The sequence below is a fragment of the Loxodonta africana genome, chromosome 3, assembly GCF_030014295.1.
Source record: "Loxodonta africana isolate mLoxAfr1 chromosome 3, mLoxAfr1.hap2, whole genome shotgun sequence".
NCBI lineage: Eukaryota > Metazoa > Chordata > Mammalia > Proboscidea > Elephantidae > Loxodonta > Loxodonta africana.
In genome coordinates, this window is record NC_087344.1 from 84,604,138 (window position 1) to 84,610,235 (window position 6,098).

Here is a 6,098-nt window from a genome sequence, read left to right on the forward strand (position 1 = left end):
GGCCCAACATTATGAGGATAACATGTCCAAAAACACACAACACAAGCTTATGGTTCTACAGTTAAAACAGAGAAACCTGAAAAGGAATCACAAGTGTCTCAAGGTGCACCCGCTCATATTGATAGAGACATTTGTAGATACCTCAAGGAAAAGGGACTTTGGATTAGGGAATGCCCCACTCTTAAGGAAAGGGAAGAAAGAAAGACACTGAATGCCAAGGAATAACAATGACTCCCCTCCACGGAAGTTGCTCTCCTCAGTCCTCAAATTTTCAGGTACAAATTACCCTGAAAGGACATCCAGTCACCTTTCCAATTGACACAGGAGCAACCCACTCCACTATCAATGCAACATCCTTTCTCATCCCCCTCCTCACCTTGCCAGTGGTGGAATTTAATAATTTAACACATGTTTTGTCCCTCTTAGAACCCCTTGGCATTTCCCTACAACCTCTGACTGCTCCTCACAACTTTCTTCACAGCTCCACTACCCCCAGTAAACTTGGTGGGATGCAATTTGCTTATAAATGGGGCGTTCACATGCAATGTACCCCTGAGGGACTAATGCATGAAGTTTCTGATCTTCTCCCTCTTTTCTCTGTCTACTCTGTGTTCATTGACTATTTTTATGTCCCTTATTCCTGATAACACCCAAGATTACTCTCTCTATGGCCTTGTAGCAAAGATTTCAAACTCCGCTTTGGATAAGAAATTCTGCAGATATAGGGCATACTGGAGGTGCAGGACCTTTAAAAATATAAATGGATCCTTCTATGCCTCTTCCTAAATTCCTCAAATGTCCCCTCAAGCCTAAAGCCCTACATGGCCTACGACCCATTATTTAGGGACTTTTAGGAAAGGGGCTCCTCATCCCAACTTCCAGTCCCCATAATACACCAATCTTAGCAGTAAAGAAGACAAATGGCAAGAAGTGCTGATTAATCCAAGACTTGTGGGTCATAAGCAAGATTGTCAAACCTCAATATCCACTAGTGCCAAACCATAATACTATATTGTCTACCATTCCACTGATTCCACTCCACAGTAATAGACTTATACTCAGCATTCAATAGTATACCACTACAACCTGACTCTGAATACCTGTTTGCTTTCACTTGGAACAATCAACAGTGTACTTGGACAGCCCTACCCCAGAGCTTGACCAAAGCCCCCATCTGCTTTTCCAGAGCCCAAAGGCAAACTTCAAAAGCTTAAAATTCCCAGGTGACTCTACTCTTATACAATGTTGATGACTGTTTCCTCTGTTCATCAGCTATTACAAGTCAATCAAGGACACAGAATATCTTCTTGGAGCTCTGGCAGAAAAGGGTCACAAGGTGGCCAAGAATAAAATACAACTTTGCTCTCTGTCTGTTCATTACCTTGAACATGACATTTCCTCAGAAAGCAAAAAGATTTCACCAAAAAAAATTGTCACCATACTTGATTCACCTTTTTGTTGTTATTTGTCATTGAGTTGGTTCCAACTTATAGCAACCCTTTGTACAACAGAACAAAGCACTGCCTGGTCCTGTGCCATTATCAAAATCCTTATTATGCTCGAGCCCATTGTTGCAGCCACTGTGTCATTTCATCTCATTGAGGGTCTTCCTCTTTTTTGCTGACCTTCTACTTTACCAAGAATGATGTCCTTCTTCAGGGACTGATCCTTCCTGATAACATGTCAGAAGTATGTGAGACATTTGTTTACAGTAGCATAAGATGGAAGCAACTAAGGTGCCCAGCAACGGATGAATGGATAATAACTTATGGTATATTCACATAATGGAATACTACACAATGATTAAGAACAACATTGAACCTGTGAAACGTCTCATAACATGGTGAAATTAGTCAGTTGCAAAATGACAAATATTGTCTGAGACCCCTATTATAGGAACTCAAGAAAAAGTTTAAATGCAGGAAAAAAAATTCGTTGATGGTTACAAAGGTGGGGAGGGAGGGAGAGGGGTATTCACTAATTAGATAGTAGACTAGAACTATTTTAGGTGAAGGGAAAGACAACACACAATACAGGAGAGGCCAGCACAACTGGACTAAACCAAAAGCAAAAAAGTTTCCTGAATACAACCGAATGCTTCGAAGGCCAGAGTTGCAGGGATGGGGGTTTGGGGACCATGGTTTCAGGGAACATCTAGGTCAATTGGCATAACAAAATGTATTAAGAAAACATTCTGCATCCCACTTCAGTGAGAGGCGCCTGGGGTCTTAAACACAACAAGCGGTCATTTTAAATGCACCAGTTGGTTTCAACCCACCTGGGAGCAAAGGAGAATAAAGAACACCAAAGACGTATGGCAAAGATGAGCCCAAGAGACAGAAAGGGCCACATAAACCAGAGACTCCGTCAGCCTGAGACCAGAAGAACTAGATGGTGCCTGGCTACCACCGATGACTATTCTGACAGAGATCACAATAGAGGGTCCTGGACAGAGCTGGAGAAAAATGTAGAATAAAATTCTAACTCACAAAAAAAGACCAGACTTACTGGTCTGAGAGAGACTGGAGAAAACTCAGGAGTATGGCTCCTGGACACCCTTTTAACTCAGTAATGAAGTCACTCCTGAGTTTCACCCTTCTGCCAAAGATTAGACAGGACCATAAAAAAAAGAGAGACTTAATGGGAGCACCAGCCCAGGGGCAAGGACAAGAAGGCAGGAGTGACAGGAAAGATGGTAATGGGGGGCCCAAGGTCGAGAAGCGGAGAGTGTTGACATATCATGGGGTTGGCAACCAATGTCACAAAACAATATAACCATATGTATATTAACTGTTTAACGAGAAACTAATTTACTTTGTAAACCTTCATCTAAAGCACAATAAAAAAAAATTCTTTTAATTTAAAAAAATAGAAAAATGAATAGGAGACCAAATGGGCAACACCTGCCCAAAAACAAAGACGAGAAGGCAGGAAGGGACAGGAAATCTGGATGAACGGACACAGAGAACCCTGGGTGGAAAGGGAAAAAGGGAGAGAGTCCTGACACATTGTGGAGATCGCAACCAATGTCCCAAAGCAATTTGTGTGTAAATTTTTGAATGAGAAACTAATTTGCACTGTAAACTTTCACCTAAAACCCAATAAAATTGATAAAAATTGTTTAAATGGAGATTTTATTACATATATTTTACCACAATAAAAATTTTTAATGAAAAATAGCTGGGAAAACTTCAGGTGGTTGGAAGTGTTCTGTATTCTGATTATGCAGTGATTGCTCCGGTGTTTACTTCAAACGAAGTCCCTGAGTAATGCAAATGGTTGACAAGCTCAGCTACTAACTGAAATGTTAGTGGTTCAAATCCCCCTGGAGGTGACGTGGAAGAAAGGCCTACTTCTGAAAAATCAGCCATTGAAAACCCTGTGGAGCACAGTTCTACTCTGACATACATGGTGTGGTCATGAGTTGGAATTGACTCAACGGCAACTGGCTTGTTTGTTTTTATATGTCAAATGCTATCCTTTAGATGTGTGCAGTTTATTGGTTGTAAATTATACCTCAATAATATTATTCGAAAGTATACATATAAAGTCAATGTAAAAAATATTCATATGGAAGAATAGATATCTGAAAGTATTAAGAAAATTACTAAAAGAAAGTCTAGTAAAAAAGGAATGGTCTGTTTTGTAACCAAGTGTTAAAATTTGTACAATCTGCTTTTTCACAATGGGTTTGCCACCAGAACACAGGTGTTGGTGAAAACTTGAAAAGTCTAAGCCAAAATGGGAAAGGAAAAGACCCATATCAACATTGTTGTCATTGGACAGGTAAATTCAGACAAATCCACCACTACTGGTCACCTGATCTACAAATGTTGTGGGATCGACAAAAGAACCATCAAAAAATTTGAGAAGGAAATCTTCTGAGGTAGGAAAGGCCTCCTTCAAGTATGCTTGGGTCTTCGATAAACTGAAAGCAAAAAGTGAGCAAGGCATCACTATTGATATCTCCCTGTGGAATTTGAGACCAGCAAGTATTATGTGACCATCATCGATGCCCCAGGACACAGAAATTTCATCAAAAACATGCTTATAGGAACATCACAGGCTGACTGTGCTGTCCTGACTGGTGCTGCTGGTGTTGGTGAATTGGAAGCTGGTATCTCCAGGAATGGGCAGACCCATAAACATGCCCTTCTGGCTTACATGTTGGGTGTAAAACAACTAATTGTTGGTCTTAACAAAATGGATTCCACTGAGCTACCCTGCAGCCAGAAGAGAGATGAGGAAACCTTAAGGAAATCAGCACCTATATGAAGAAAATTGGCTACAGCCCTGACACAGTAGCATTTGTACCACTTTCTGGTTGGAATGGTGACAACATGCTGGAGCCAAGTGTTAACATGCCTTGGTTCAAAGCATGGAAAGTCACCTGTAAGGATGGCAATGTCAGTGGAACCATGCTGCTTGAAGCTCTGGATTACATCCTGCCACCAACACGTCCAGCTGACAAGGCCCTGCATCTGCCCCTCCCAAAATTGGTGGTATTGGCACTGTCCCTGTGGGCAGAGTATACACTGGTGTTCTCAAGCCTGGCACGGTGGTCACCTTTGCTCTAGTCAACATCACCACTGAAGTCTGTTGAAATGCACCATGAAGCTCTTAGCAAAGCTCTGCATGGGGACAATGTAGGCTTCAATGTCGAGAACATCTCTGTCAAAGATGTTCCTTGTGGCACTGTGGATGGTGACAGCAAAAATGACCCACCAATGGAAACAGCTGGCTTCACTGCTCAGGCGATTATCCTGATTCACCCAAGCCAAATCAGTGCTGGCTATGTACCTGTGCTGGCTTGTCACACAGCTCATATTGCTTGCAAGTTTGCTGAGCTCAAAGAGAAAATTGATGACTGTTCTGGTAAGACGCTAGAAGATGGCCCCAAATTCTGGTGATGCTGCCATCGTTGACATGGTTCCTGGCACGATGTATGTTGAGAGTTTCTCTAACTATCCTCCTCTGGGTCATTTTGCTGCTCGTAATATGAAACAGACAGTTTCTGTAGGTGTCAGCAAGGCAGTGGACAGAAAGGCTGCTGGAGCTGGCAAGGTCACCAAGCCTACTCAGAAAGCTCAGAAGGCTAAATGAATGTTACCCATAACATCTGCCACCCCAGTCTTAATCAGTGGTGGAAGAACGGTCTCAGAACTGTTCATCTCAATTGGCCATTTAAGTTTAATAGTGAAAGACTGGTTAATGACAATAACACATCATAAAACCTTCAGAAGGAAAGGAATGTTTTGTGGACAATTTGTTTCTTTTTTTGTGTGGCAGTTTTAAGTTATTAGTTTTTAAAACCAGTACTTTTTAAACAGAAACAAGAAAACTAAAAATCTGTCACAGAATTTTTAGACCCATTAAAACAAAGTTTAATAAGAAAAAAAAAAAAAGCTTAAACAACCTCTGTAGTTTCAGATAAATATAGCAGTGGGAAAAATCAGGAAATTCAAACATTGGTTCCAATGTACACGGTAACTTAATATATGATTCTACAGACAGCAGAAGGAGGCAGGAAGAGGCACAGGGTTAGGGGACTCTAAAGGTCATGGAGAAAGGAGGTGTTGATTAAAACACCTCATATTTTGAGGAACATCTTAAAATCTACAATATGCTTTTACACAAATGATCTTAATTTAATTCTCACAGCAATTCTATGATGTTGTTGTTAGCTGTCATCGAGTCAGTTTAGACTCATGGTGGCCCCATGTGTTACAGAGTAGAACTGCTCCATAGGGTGTTCTTGGCTGTAATCTTTGTGGAAGCAGCTCACCAGGCCTTTCTTCATCCAAGCTCCTGGGTGGATTTGAAATGCCAACCTTTAGCAGCCGATCACAAACAGCTTGCACCACCCAGTCTCTAGTTTTAGGACAGGGTTAGGATATTTATTATTATTACCATTTCAGAGATAAGCCGTAGGAGAGAAGTGACTCGCTCAAGGCCAGACAGGTACCATGTTGCAAAGGTAAGATTGAACCTTGGTCTTCTGAGCCTAAGGGTCAAAAGTCAGAGGTGTCTGGGGGCTCCTTGAGAATGCAAAAATGGGAAATTATGGAGTAGGGCTTGGTTGGGATCCCAGAACAAAT

The 6,098-nt window shown here is 41.4% G+C and overlaps 1 pseudogene; it reads left to right on the forward strand.

Annotated features, from left to right (window-relative positions):
• The first annotated feature begins 3,472 nt into the window (after window positions 1-3,472).
• On the forward strand, window positions 3,473-5,213 carry LOC100672620 (elongation factor 1-alpha 1-like; annotated as a pseudogene).
• Window positions 5,214-6,098: the final 885 nt, after the last annotated feature.